The sequence below is a fragment of the Gymnoscopelus microlampas genome, assembly GCF_963454915.1.
Source record: "Gymnoscopelus microlampas genome assembly, chromosome: 10".
Lineage (NCBI taxonomy): Eukaryota > Metazoa > Chordata > Actinopteri > Myctophiformes > Myctophidae > Gymnoscopelus > Gymnoscopelus microlampas.
In genome coordinates, this window is record NC_139947.1 from 17463038 (window position 1) to 17475448 (window position 12411).

Sequence of the window (12411 nt, forward strand, 5' to 3'; positions counted from 1 at the left end):
TCAACGTAGAAACTACAAAAGAAAACATAAAATACATAACATAAATCAATACAATAATCCATAAATGTCATCAAATCTCAAATGGCTCAATATGTTTTCCCACACAATCCATGGGCCTACATTACAAAACTAACCTACATAACCTACATTACAAAACTAACCTACATAATACATAAACCATCTTATCAGAAAAATGCTTGACAAAAAGTACCAACCATAGCAATAACCCTCAGATAATAAAAGGCAACAATAAGATTCAGATAACAATAAGACCATGAAAACAGTCCAACAAAAGCATTAAACAGACTTGTTCCCCTTCCAGCTAGGTGCTATTATAAGTGTTGTAGACAGTGGCATGATGGATTAGTGGGTTTTCTAACATTGTAAACATTAAAAGCAGTCAATTTATCAAAGTTCATGTATGATTTCAATGTTTGAGCACATGTATGTACTGATAATGAATTAGTTGTTTGCTGCTACATGTTACATGTGATGCAGATGAGAGTCCAGCAGTCCTGGCATGACATGGAATTAAGTGGAAGTGTTTCTCATGTAATGAAAAGATAAAGGCACCACTATAGAGAGACTTAAGCTGTATTTACCAAGGCAAAATGAACCTAGAAAAGATGCATCAAATTCAGCAATTTGTTTCACCAATAAAAGAGTAATATTTTTGTCTCCAGTGGCATCTTAACCAGAACAAATTCAGTTCGGGCGTCCATGAATCTTGATTGCAGGCCCCTTCATAATGAAGATGATGACATTTACTTTGATTGTTATAATTGGTCTGCTTAAATTTTCAAGGAATTCCAAGATACATTTTTTATTAAGGGACAGAATTAAATGTGTGTATTGTGTAGCATCAGGGAGTGTGTGTCTAATACATTGTGTTAAGTATCTTACAGTATGGCATAGTTTGATGTGGGACTTTGCATGAAAGCTTTTCCCAATATGGTTCATGGTTGTAAGGTTTGTCCTGTTTAGTTGCACTGATCAGTGGTGGAAAGTAACTAAGTACATTTACTTAAGTACCGTACTTAAGTACAATTTTGAGGTATTTGTACTTTACTTGAGTACTTCCAATTTCCAATACTTTTACTTCTACTCCACTACATCTCAGAGGCAAAAATTGTACTTTTACTCCACTACATTTACTTGAAAACTTTAGTTACTAGTTACCTTTCAGATATAAATTATGATATAATGAAACATACATTAACCACTTTAAACCTATTTTAAACCTAGGCTATTTTCAAACATTTAGTACTTTTACTTTTGGTACTTTAAGTACATTTTGATGCCAATACTTTTGTACTTGTACTCAAGTAAATGTTTTATTCTGGACTTTTACTTGTAACAGAGTATTTTTATATTGCAGTATTGGTACTTTTACTTAAGTCAAATATTCGAGTACTTTTTCCACCACTGCCTATGGTTACACATAGAATTAAAATAATGTGAAAAATGTGTATCCTATATTAAGATTGATTGGCTAATGGGAGGGTGGGCAGACAGACCACGCCATCACGCTCGTGTCACTATGACTCAGCCATAACCATATAAGGAGTTCCAAATGCAAGTACACCCAAATATGCGAGTGTGTTGTCTAACCTTCAATGTGTAGTCATGGCATCAGGCACAAACAAATCAGTCAGCTCCATATACACGTCTTCACACTCATGTCACTATGACTCAGCTATAATCAAATAAGGAGTTCCCAATGCAGCTACTCCCAAATATGGAGTGTGTTGTCTAACCTCAATGTGTCGTCATGACATCAGGCGCAAACAAATCAGTCAGAATCATGGAGCTCTAAAACAACCTCCAAAAAAAAGATAAAAAGATAAGGCATCACTATAGAGACAGTCATGGACTTAAACTGAGATATTAAGCTGTAATGAAAGACAAAATGAACAAAGATGCATAATATTCAGTTATTCGTTTCACCAAATAAAAGATTTGTTGTTCTTTCAGATTTCCCATTGTCTTGCAGATTGTCATTGTCTCCAGTCCATAACCAAAACAAATTCAGCTCAAGCTTCAATGAATCATGATTAAAGGCCCCTCGGCTAAGCTTCATCATAATGAAGATGATGACATTTAGTGAGGACTTTGATTGTTATAATTGGTCTGTCTTAAATGTTCAAGACATTGTGTTATGTATCTTACAGTATGGCATATTTTGATGTGAGACTTTGCATGAAAGCTTTTCCTTATATAGTTCATGGTTGTAAGGTTCTTCTGTTTAGTTGCACTGATGAGTCCTAAAATTTTGTTTCCATCTAAACATTTTTCCACATTGTTTGCATTTAAAAGGTTTCTCTCCTGTATGGGTACGCTGATGAAGTTTTGATTCTGAACGGGATGCAAAACTCTTTCCGCATACACATTTAAATGGCTTCGCTCCAATGTGAGTATGGCAATGGCGAGTATGATAATTTAGGCTTGCAGAAACACTGAAACTCTTATCACACTGGTCACAATGGTAGGGTTTCTCTCCTGTGTGAATTCTTTTGTGACTCTTTAAGCTCCCAGCAGTACTGAAACACTTTCCACATTGGTCACAGCGGTACGGTTTCTCTCCCGTGTGAATTCTTAGGTGTGTATTCAAGTAACCCATTTGACTGAACATTTTACCACATTGATCACACTGGTAGGGTTTCGCTCCTGTATGACTTCTGAGGTGCATTCTGAGAGAATATTTTATGCCAAATCCTTTCCCACACTGGTCACATTGGTAGGGTTTCTCTCCTGTATGACTTCTTTGGTGGATTCTGAGATTACACTCAAAGTAGAATCCTTTCCCACACTGATCACATTGGTAGGCTCTCACTCCTGCATGAATTCGCATCTGGTGTGCTTTTAGATTTTCCTTTTGGCTGAACCTTTTCCCACACTGATCACAGCAGTAGGGGTTTTCTCCTGTATGAAGTTTCTGGTGACCTTTGAGTTTGGAGCTTGTACTGAATCTTTTCCCGCACTGGTGACAGTAGTAGGGTTTCTCGCCTGTAAGAGATCTCTGGTAATCATCGAATGCCTGGCTTGCGTAGATGTTTTTCTCACAGTAGGTATGGTTCTTCACTGGTAGTTGGGCAGGATCGAGAAAGAGGGAAAAAAAAAAACATAATTCATGAAAAATGAATTGTTTTTAAATAACATGCAAGCTGGTTTCTATAGGGTGAACCCCGAGCTCATATGGTTCATACTGCAATAGCTGAATGGGTGGAAAGTAGTTGTCTGAGGATCAAAATCCCCAGTTCACACCACAGTCTGCCGAGTATGCATTTTTAACAAATTCCTCATGTAGACTTCCAAGAGTCTGAGTGTGTGTGTGTGTGTGTGTCTCGCTTCAAACTAGGGCTGAACGATTTTGGGGAAAAATCTAATTGCGATTTTTCTGACCGATATTGCGATTGCGATTTGATTGCGATTTTTTAATAAAATAAAAAAAATCTTAAACATTTTTTTAAAGTCAAGCTTCAGTTTAGTATTCACTGTGTACGTTTAAAAAGTAATTGGAAGTAATGGAACATTACCAAATGGCATACCATTTATTTACTGTTCTAGATTCTAATAAATAAGGATGAGAACTAAAAGATATGAATTGCTTCATTGCTTCCAACATGTATCTTCCAAGTACTTTTTTCCCATGTATATATTCAAACATTTAGCTGGAATAGAAATAGCTTATTTTTGTAAACAACCCAACATTGAACTTGTTAAGTCATTAACTTATGGCTCAAGAAGAGAAATTTCTGAAATTAAGTTCAATAAATAAAAATAAAAATAAAATTAAACAAATAATTACCATTTTGTGTAAACAATTCACAGCAGTGAAATAAGTAGGTCTTTCACTTATGGCTCCAGAAGCATATTTACTGATATCCAGTATTTAGCTTATGTAGATTAACATTCAACTAAAATGTAACACTTTTTTGTCTCACAAGCCAAAGTCCTCTCCTACTGTACATTGTATTACTGCTACTCCTTGGAAGTGAAAAACTCAGAATACATAACGCAGTGGTGGAAAGTAACCAAGTACATTTACTTAAGTACTGTACTTAAGTACAATTTTGAGGTATTTGTACTTCACTTGAGTATTTCTAATTTCCAATACTTTAACTCCTACTCCACTACATCTCAGAGGCAAATATTGTACTTTTACTCCACTACAATTATTTGAGAACTTTAGTGACTAGTTACTTTGCAGATATAAATTATAATATTATAAAACCTACATTAACCACTTTAGCCCTATTTTATACATAGGTAATTTGAAAATAGTCGATCTACAAGCTCACAACTCGCCGCGATGCGACGCGTTGTGAGCTTGTAGATCTGCTATTTTCAAACATAAGTACTTTTGGTACTTTAAGTACATTTTGATACCAATACTTTTGTAGGCCTACTTTTATTCAAGTCAATTTTGAATTTGGGATTTTTACTTGTAACAGAGTACTTCTACATTGCAGTATTGATACTTTTATTTAAGTACAACATTTGAGTACTTTTTCCACCACTGTACATAAGTGACAAAGATACAGTTCATAGTCGCTTCTTTTGTTTTGGGCTTGTTTTCATAGACAGGGTTGCTTATTTCTCTCACAAAACCTGGCAACACTGACCAGGAAGTGCTGTGCATCGTATTGTTTACATCAGATCACAGCATCCAACAGAAATAGTTTAATAATGATGGGAAAAATATAAGTTACACTTACAGAAACAAACATAGATAGGAGCAACACTACTACTACACTACTTGTGTCGCACCGAAAATAATGTTTTACCGCTACGCGCGACACGGCCGTTCGACAAACTTTAAATACTCGCAGCCGACGGCGATACACTATGAGAGGGACAGAGCGAGAGAGAGAGGGGGGGGGCGCTGCCCTCTCGCTCCCTATAGAGAGAGGCAGCCACTCTGGATAGAAGGAGACAAGTCCCGCGGGTGCTCTGGGATTAATATTAATATTAAAATTATTTATTATGATAAAAATTAAAAATTAAAAAATCGCGGCCTTTGCGATTAGCTAATCGCGTGGTTTCAAATCGCGATTTCGGTTTGAAAACGATTAATCGTTCAGCCTTACTTCAAACTCACAAAATAAGCACGTGCATGTGCATTAAGGACTCGCTTAACCTTTTTTTATGCCCACCGCGGAACAAAATATTCACGTGCGCGGCCAGTCGGACAGTGTGTGGGTGTCAGACATAGAGACAGAGAGATTGTGTCACCGACCACACATGTTCTTCTGTACGTGGTGTTCTTCTGTGCCGTCCTCTGTTGTTGCGTTGCGTTTGTCATTAAATATGTAGCCATGTGCATGACCACAATATTTATAGTAATAAATAGCATATAGCCTATATTGTTGGCTATTAGATCTAGATGTGAGGGCCACGTAGTGGCCCGAACCTCTAGTACATACATATATACGTGTGTGCATTTCTTTTGCTACTTTTTATTGCTGCTACAATGTAGCAGAGGAACCAGAACAAAATGGTTACTCTCATGTACACAAGATGTAATAATAAAGAATCCTTGAACAAAATAGCACATTTGGCCTACAAATATATAAACTTGAGTCAGTGCAATGAATGGAGAAGTCTGATTCACCTTCCATACACACACACACACACACACACACACACACACACACACACACACACACACACACACACACACACACACACACACACACACACACACACACACACACACACACACACACACAATATCCAAACATTCACTCATCCATTAACTTTAAAAACAGGACAGACAGTGCCTCAGTTTCACCAATACATTTTGGCCACTTATTTTGCTGAATTCAAGAGTTTGTATCCTGAAGACACCTTGAACATTACAAAATAGCAAACACATGTTCAATTTGGCCTATAAATGATGCGTAGCACTTGAGGTTACACGCATGCGCATTACTATGTGGGTGTTTAGGGATGAGTTATTACAATGGTGTTATGCAAGACCCATAAGTCATACGCTGACGTGCCAATCAGCTGTTCAATTAGGAAGGTTACTTAAGCTCACCTCAGTCTCTGTTCTTCCTCCTGTCATTTGTCCCTGGACTAGGGTTGTAGTACTCGAGACCGGTCTCGAGTTCGCATTTTTATTTACTGACTTTAGTATTGAGGCCTGTGGGACTCCGGTTACCCATATGGGGTTTAAGTGGTTAATAATTCAATTGCTTTTCTGATTGGGCATGACATTAACCTGGTCAAGATTCTCATCAACGCAGATGCTACTGATAGAAGACTGGTGGACTATGGAGACGTTTCTTTTGTGTTAAAGGACTCTGATCCTAGGCTGTCAAAAACCCTGACTTTAGCTGAATTCATTGCAGCTTTTGGAGTCTACAGAGACTGAATTTGTGAGATGTACCCCCAGCGCACAGAGGAATTGGACACATACATGGCCATTATAGCTGATCTGGCTTTATTGTATGACGGGTCCTCATTTTACGAGTATCATAAATCATTTTCATCCAACGCTGCCATGCACATCCAAAAGTTTAAACAGCGCTTGGATTGGTCTGTGGTTGACTTGTCACTCATCAGTAGACACTTCACTGGCCATAGATTTCTATGCTGCTCCGTTTGTGGCTCATTCAACCATTCCGCTAATTTATGCCCCAAAACCGTAGTCAAACACGAGTCGCTTCAGCAGCAGCCCCAGGCAAATTCGACCCCGATAAATTCTGAATGGCAACCGAAGAAACAGGTGCGGTGTATACTGGGAAACCACACTGCCATATGCAATTATTTTAATGAGAGTGTATGCACATTCAAATTCTGTAAATGTATGCATGTCTGCTGTTGGTGCGGGGACAGTCACCCGAGATCCGTCTGCCTGCGGAGAGTCCGCCCTGTAAAATCAGCTAAATAATAAAGGAGCACCCATCTACCCCTGTTAATGTCCCTGCTTTGCCCAAGGCCCTCAAGAACCATCCTTTTGTTAATCATATTATATTATTGACTGGTCTAGTTCAAGGGTTTCTGGCTGGTCTAGGATATAATTCCTTTAACAGGTCCGTTCATGAAAGTCCTTGCGGTCTTGTTTCCAATGAGGGCCTGTGAGCAATTAGGAGTTAAGAGTCTTGCTCAGGGACAAATTTCATTTCATCAACACATTTGCTGGCCTGGCCTGGAATCGTACCTGGGGCAACCAGGGCCTCTGGCTCCCTAGGCGGGCTCACTAACCACTCAGCTATGGCCGCCCCGTCTGTGTTGGCTCCCTAAAATTGTACATGAGCTTATTAAAAAAGAAGCTGACAAAGGTTTCCATAATTCACCATTTTCCCTTTTCAGAGTAAGCCCTATAGGAGTAGCAACACGCAAATATTCAGGAAAAAAGCATCTGATTGTCGACCTCTCCGCCCATCATAACGGCCCAGTTCCAAGCATTAACGACGCAATTACTTTATTTCCATTTCCCCTTAATTATGCCTCTGTCGACAACGCAATCCAAATGATAAAAGCTGCTGGCGCAGGTGCTTGGTTGGGTAAAGCAGAGTGATGCCACTTCACCCTTCTCAGTGGCATCTTTTCAGGGTGAAATGGCGTGGACATTTTTATTATGCCATCAAATTAACTTTAGGGTGTCGCAGTAGCCCACATATTTTTGATTCATTATGAGAGGCGCTAGTGGGATTTTATCAAACACATACAAACTGACGTTTGTTCTTCATCTTTTAAATGATTTTCTGGTCGTAGATTTCCCTCATTCACCTCCAGCTCGTTGCATTTCAATTTTAAATTTAAACGATTGTCTGCAAGATTTTTTAGAGCTCAGCTGCCAAGATCATGAGGAAAGGCTTGTCAAAAAGCATATGACTCAGCATGGTTTTTCTTTTCCTCTTTCTGTTTAACTTTTTCAATTAAGCCTATCCCCAGTCAACATTCTTGCGCTTTCAAAGTGCATTCCTCAGAATCCCGTAAGCTTCAACCCTCTTCAATTAAAGCCAAGTTAGCTGGCATTCAATGTAATCTTCGGTGCCTGGACCCTTCATCATGTAGTATTCTCAGCCATCCTTCCATTAGTCTGCTGCTCAACGGCCTCAAAAAAGCCACAAGGAAAAGATAGTAAGTAAAATCCTTGGGCCGGTGGTCCTCAGCTGCCTATGAACGTTATGTGCGCCTAAACCGAGCAGAGATTTTGCTGGCTCAGAATTTAATGAGTGCAAGTACTTTGTAATTACTGCATCTGAGTGGTAATACATATGTTATTACTATGCATATCTGGTGGTTGCTGGGTGAAGTTCAGTTGGTTGCATAAACACAGAGCTCATGTAAAATAGTTTCAGTAAAGTAGAATATTCCTCTAGTAGGCACTAGAGGAATTGCTGGGTGAAGTGCAGTTGGTTGCATAAACACAGAGCTCGTGTAACAATAGTTTCAGTAAAGTAGAACATTCCTCTAGTTGGCATTAGAGGGATGGCCTAATGGTGAGTGCAGCCAAGGCCTCTCATAGTTCACAATAAGTTAGTATGTCCTTGCTGATCCCAGACGCTTATCTTCGTGTCTTTTTGGGGGAGAAGAATGGGATCAGCTTGGTCACAAAGAGTTTCACCCCACACATATTCCTCTAGTGCCCTATCGGCGAATGCAGCCAAGGCCTAACATCGAGTTCACGTAATGTTAAAATATCCTAGCATGATCCAGAATTGCATTGCTGCACTTCGTCACTGTGTCTCCTCTGGGAGTCAAGCGGGATATCTGCTTGGATGTATCGGTGATAGTTCACCGTAGGGCGTTCTTGTTTCTGCGTGTTGGGGGTTGTTATTGTACTGTATATCTATCTCCCTGCTATTAATGGTTAATGATGGTTGTCTAATTGTGCTGAGCAGGGAGAAAAATTTAGCAGAGCCTGAAGCCCAAGATAAAATATCATAATTATTCACACTTGTATTCTCATTCTATAATAAAATATTGGTTCAATCTATTCATGAGTTATCTGACTGAAATAATACGTAGCTTGCAAGCTAGTTCAGGCAAAATAAACTCGAGAGGTTACACGCATGCGCATTACTATGTGGGTGTTTACGGATGCGTTATTACAACAGTGTTATGCAAGACCCATACGTCATACGCTGACGTTAGCATAACTTGCTGCAATAGCATTGAGAGAGATTTTATGATTTTTCGAATATTCGTTACAGTATTACAATATTTACAATATAATCAGGCCAATGGTGGCAATTTAGGATACTAGCATAAACTCAGGTGTATTATTGCGATTATTCAATATTATTTAAGACAATGATGACACAAGCTTGTTATGAAAGTTAAGTTCTAATGGAAAAACATGAGTAGTTATTGTACCAGATGTGTTGGATGTCTCTAATGACAGTCGGTTCTTTTCAAGACGTTGAGCTGAGAAGCGAAGATAGTTGTATATGAGGTAGTTGAATGAGCAGCAATGATATACATTTAATATATGCAAGAACTAATGTGTGGTGGTGTTTTTGTATTGATGTAGAAAATGTGAATATGTCAGTGCAGTGAATCCAATGTATTACTGGGTTAATGGGAAAACATGAGTAGTTACCGGCGTCCTCTGGCGTCTCCAATGAGCGTCTTCGTGCCGTTCTCTGCCGTTGTTTCTCCAGCCGTTGAGCTGAGAAGCAAAGATAGTTGGATGTGAGGTACTTGAATGGGCAGTAGTGATACATGTAATATATGTAAGAGCTGATGTGTGGTGGTGTTTTGTGTTGATGTAGTAAATGTTAAAATTAGATTTTATTTATATATCTTTAAAATATTTGTAGGCCTATGGCTTACTTTCAACAAAAATATAGGCTAATACTATTAATAGTAATAGTATTAATAATTGTAATGGCCATTGCTCACACCACCAGTTTGTTTTACTGTAAACTTAAGTGGAGTGGAGGAAGCCAGCAGCGCAGTCTGCGCAGAGTGCTGCTACACACTGCCCCCCTCCGTCTCCCCTCTCAGTCTCAGACACACGTGGGATTGATTGATTGGCAATATACAGAACACAACTAAAGATGAACAAATTAAAAAAAAGATAAAAAAGTCACGACCAACATGAAGGGGACTGTGATGATGCCTACTTTGTTGATTAACACAGTAAAAAAAATCCCTCATAATAGGTGCTTGTGGTTTAAAAATCTTTGAGAACCCCTGATTTGAATTGATTTCAATGCTGCTAATACAGGCTACATGATGGTGGTTTATTTTTTGTTATTGTTTTGTAGCCTACTGTTATAGCTGTAGAGTCCTTTTGTACCATGTGCATGCAAAAGTGCCTTCCAGTAAAAGAAAATAACGGAATTCCATTTGTCTTTTTTTGCAGGGGGGGGGGGCAATAATCGAAAGTTACTCGCCAGGGCTGTCCGATTTTCTAATTTGATCATGGTCAGTTTCTGGCATCCCTACACAGGACACAGGCAGTCTAATGAACGGCACTGGGGTTCTGAGGTTGTAGGTAGAGTACGAGGCACAAAGCTGAATGCCATAGATCAGCCCAATGGTGGCAATTTAGGATACTAGCATAAACTCAGGTGTATTATTGCGATTATTCAATATTATTTAAGACAATGATGACACAAGCTTGTTATGAAAGTTAAGTTCTAATGGAAAAACATGAGTAGCCTTGTTATTGTACCTGTTGTGTGGAGTCTCTCTAATGACCGTTTCCGCTCACGTGACAGTCGGTTCTTTTCAAGACGTTGAGCTGAGAAGCGAAGATAGTTGGATATGAGGTAGTTGAATGAGCAGCAATGATATACATTTAATATATCTCTGCTGTCCGGCAGGAACCATCTAACTCCAAAATGTTCATTTTTCAGGAAATGAAAAAAAAAAGAGTTAGGAGGTTTTGTTCATCATTGAATAGAACAGCTGAATGGACCTCCAAGCTCACAATGAGGTTGGAGGTCAAAAGGGGGTGGAGCCTGGAGTCAGCAAAACCAGCTAACTCCGATGGACTTCGCTGGTTTAGCAGAACATTTGGGGATCCAATGGTGGAGTTAGCTGGTTTTGTCAGAAGCACTTTTTGTGTGAGGTTTCCTCATTGACTCGTGAGGAGAAATGTGCGCTGTCTGTGGCCGTGGGGTGGAAGAGAGAGACATGGCCCGGCCCTAAAAAGAAAATACTTTGTTCTTAAAACAAACAGTGGGAAGATAAACTGTGTTAAGCCCATGAGTGGAGATGTGTCGGAGCCTTCTGAATCTGCACCTTGTGTCAGACGGACTGTCTGACTCTGTAGCACCAGGTTAGAACTCCCTGCAATGCTCTGAACCAGAGCTACTGTATATCAGAGGGAGGTTTCATAACATGCTGGCGACACGAAATAAAGGTGCATCTAACATTGCTCTACCGAAAATAAGTTGCAGCATGTGAGGTTACGTTAGTATATAGCTTATAGTTAGACACGGACTGAGCGGCAACAGCATGGACTGTCAGCTGAACAGTGCAATGTTTAATGATCCAAATACTGCAAAGAAAATCCAGGGCTGAGATGATAAAAGCCCCAACACTGTGCTGGATATTCTGAAAGACCTGCAGCAGGTGAGCAAGTAAATGCTTGTTTAGTGTATGTAAATGCCCAGTTTAGTGAATGCTATGTATTGCAGGGGTAATGGGAAAAGATGAGTAGTTACCTGTGGCCTCTGCCATCTCCATTGAGCATGTGCGTGTTGTTGTCTGCCGTTGTGAGCAGCAGTGATGTAATAAATGTAATAACTAATGGCTGGTGGTGTTTTTGTGGCGATGTGGGAAATGTGAATATGGGAGTGTAGTGATTTCAAAGTATTGCAGAATGGGAAAGCATGAGTAGTTAGATACCTGTGGCCTCTGCCTTCTCCAATGAGCATCTGCGTGCTGTTCTCTGCCGTTGTTTCTGCAGCCGTTGAGCTGAGAAAAGAAGTGAAGAGAGTTGGATGTGAGGTTCTTGAAGGAACAGCAATGATATACATGTAATATGTAATGTGTGGTGGTGGTGTTGTTGTTGTAATTGTCAAGCTGGCAGTGTAGTGAAGCCTATGTGTGACAGGGTTAATGGGAAAACATGGGTAGATACCTGTGGCCTCTGCCGTCTCCAATGAGCGTGTGAGAGCTGTTCTGTGCCGTTTTTTCTCCAGCCGTTGAGCTGAGAAGTGAAGTGAAGAGAGTTGGATGTGAGGTTGTTGAATGAGCAGCAATGATATACATGTAATTGCGACCGTAGGTCGCATTTACTATAGAAACCTGCTCCAGGTGTCCGTGCGTCCCTCCGTCACGTCACACTTTTGCCCTGCTCATATCTCCGCACCCGTTGCCCCGATCCATGCCAGATTTTGCACACACACTCCTTACCTGCCAAACTACACCCTCCAAGGACCCCCGGAGCTCCAGGGACCCCCAGCTGCCTCGGGGACCCCCAAGTGTAAAAAATGA

At 39.9% G+C, this 12411-nt stretch overlaps 1 protein-coding gene and 1 long non-coding RNA gene across 5 annotated transcripts in view; both read right to left on the bottom strand.

Moving 5' to 3' along the window:
• Nucleotides 1–12411, bottom strand: part of LOC311054400 (uncharacterized protein) — a 103270-nt gene that overhangs the window by 44800 nt on the left and 46059 nt on the right. The gene's annotated exons all lie outside the window — the stretch shown is intronic.
• LOC311054401 lies at nt 405–10711 on the bottom strand. Its single transcript, XR_014601721.1, has 3 exons — nt 10640–10711; nt 9560–9628; nt 405–3081 (listed from the first exon to the last, which is right to left on the bottom strand). It is a non-coding gene; the product is annotated as an uncharacterized lncRNA (long non-coding RNA).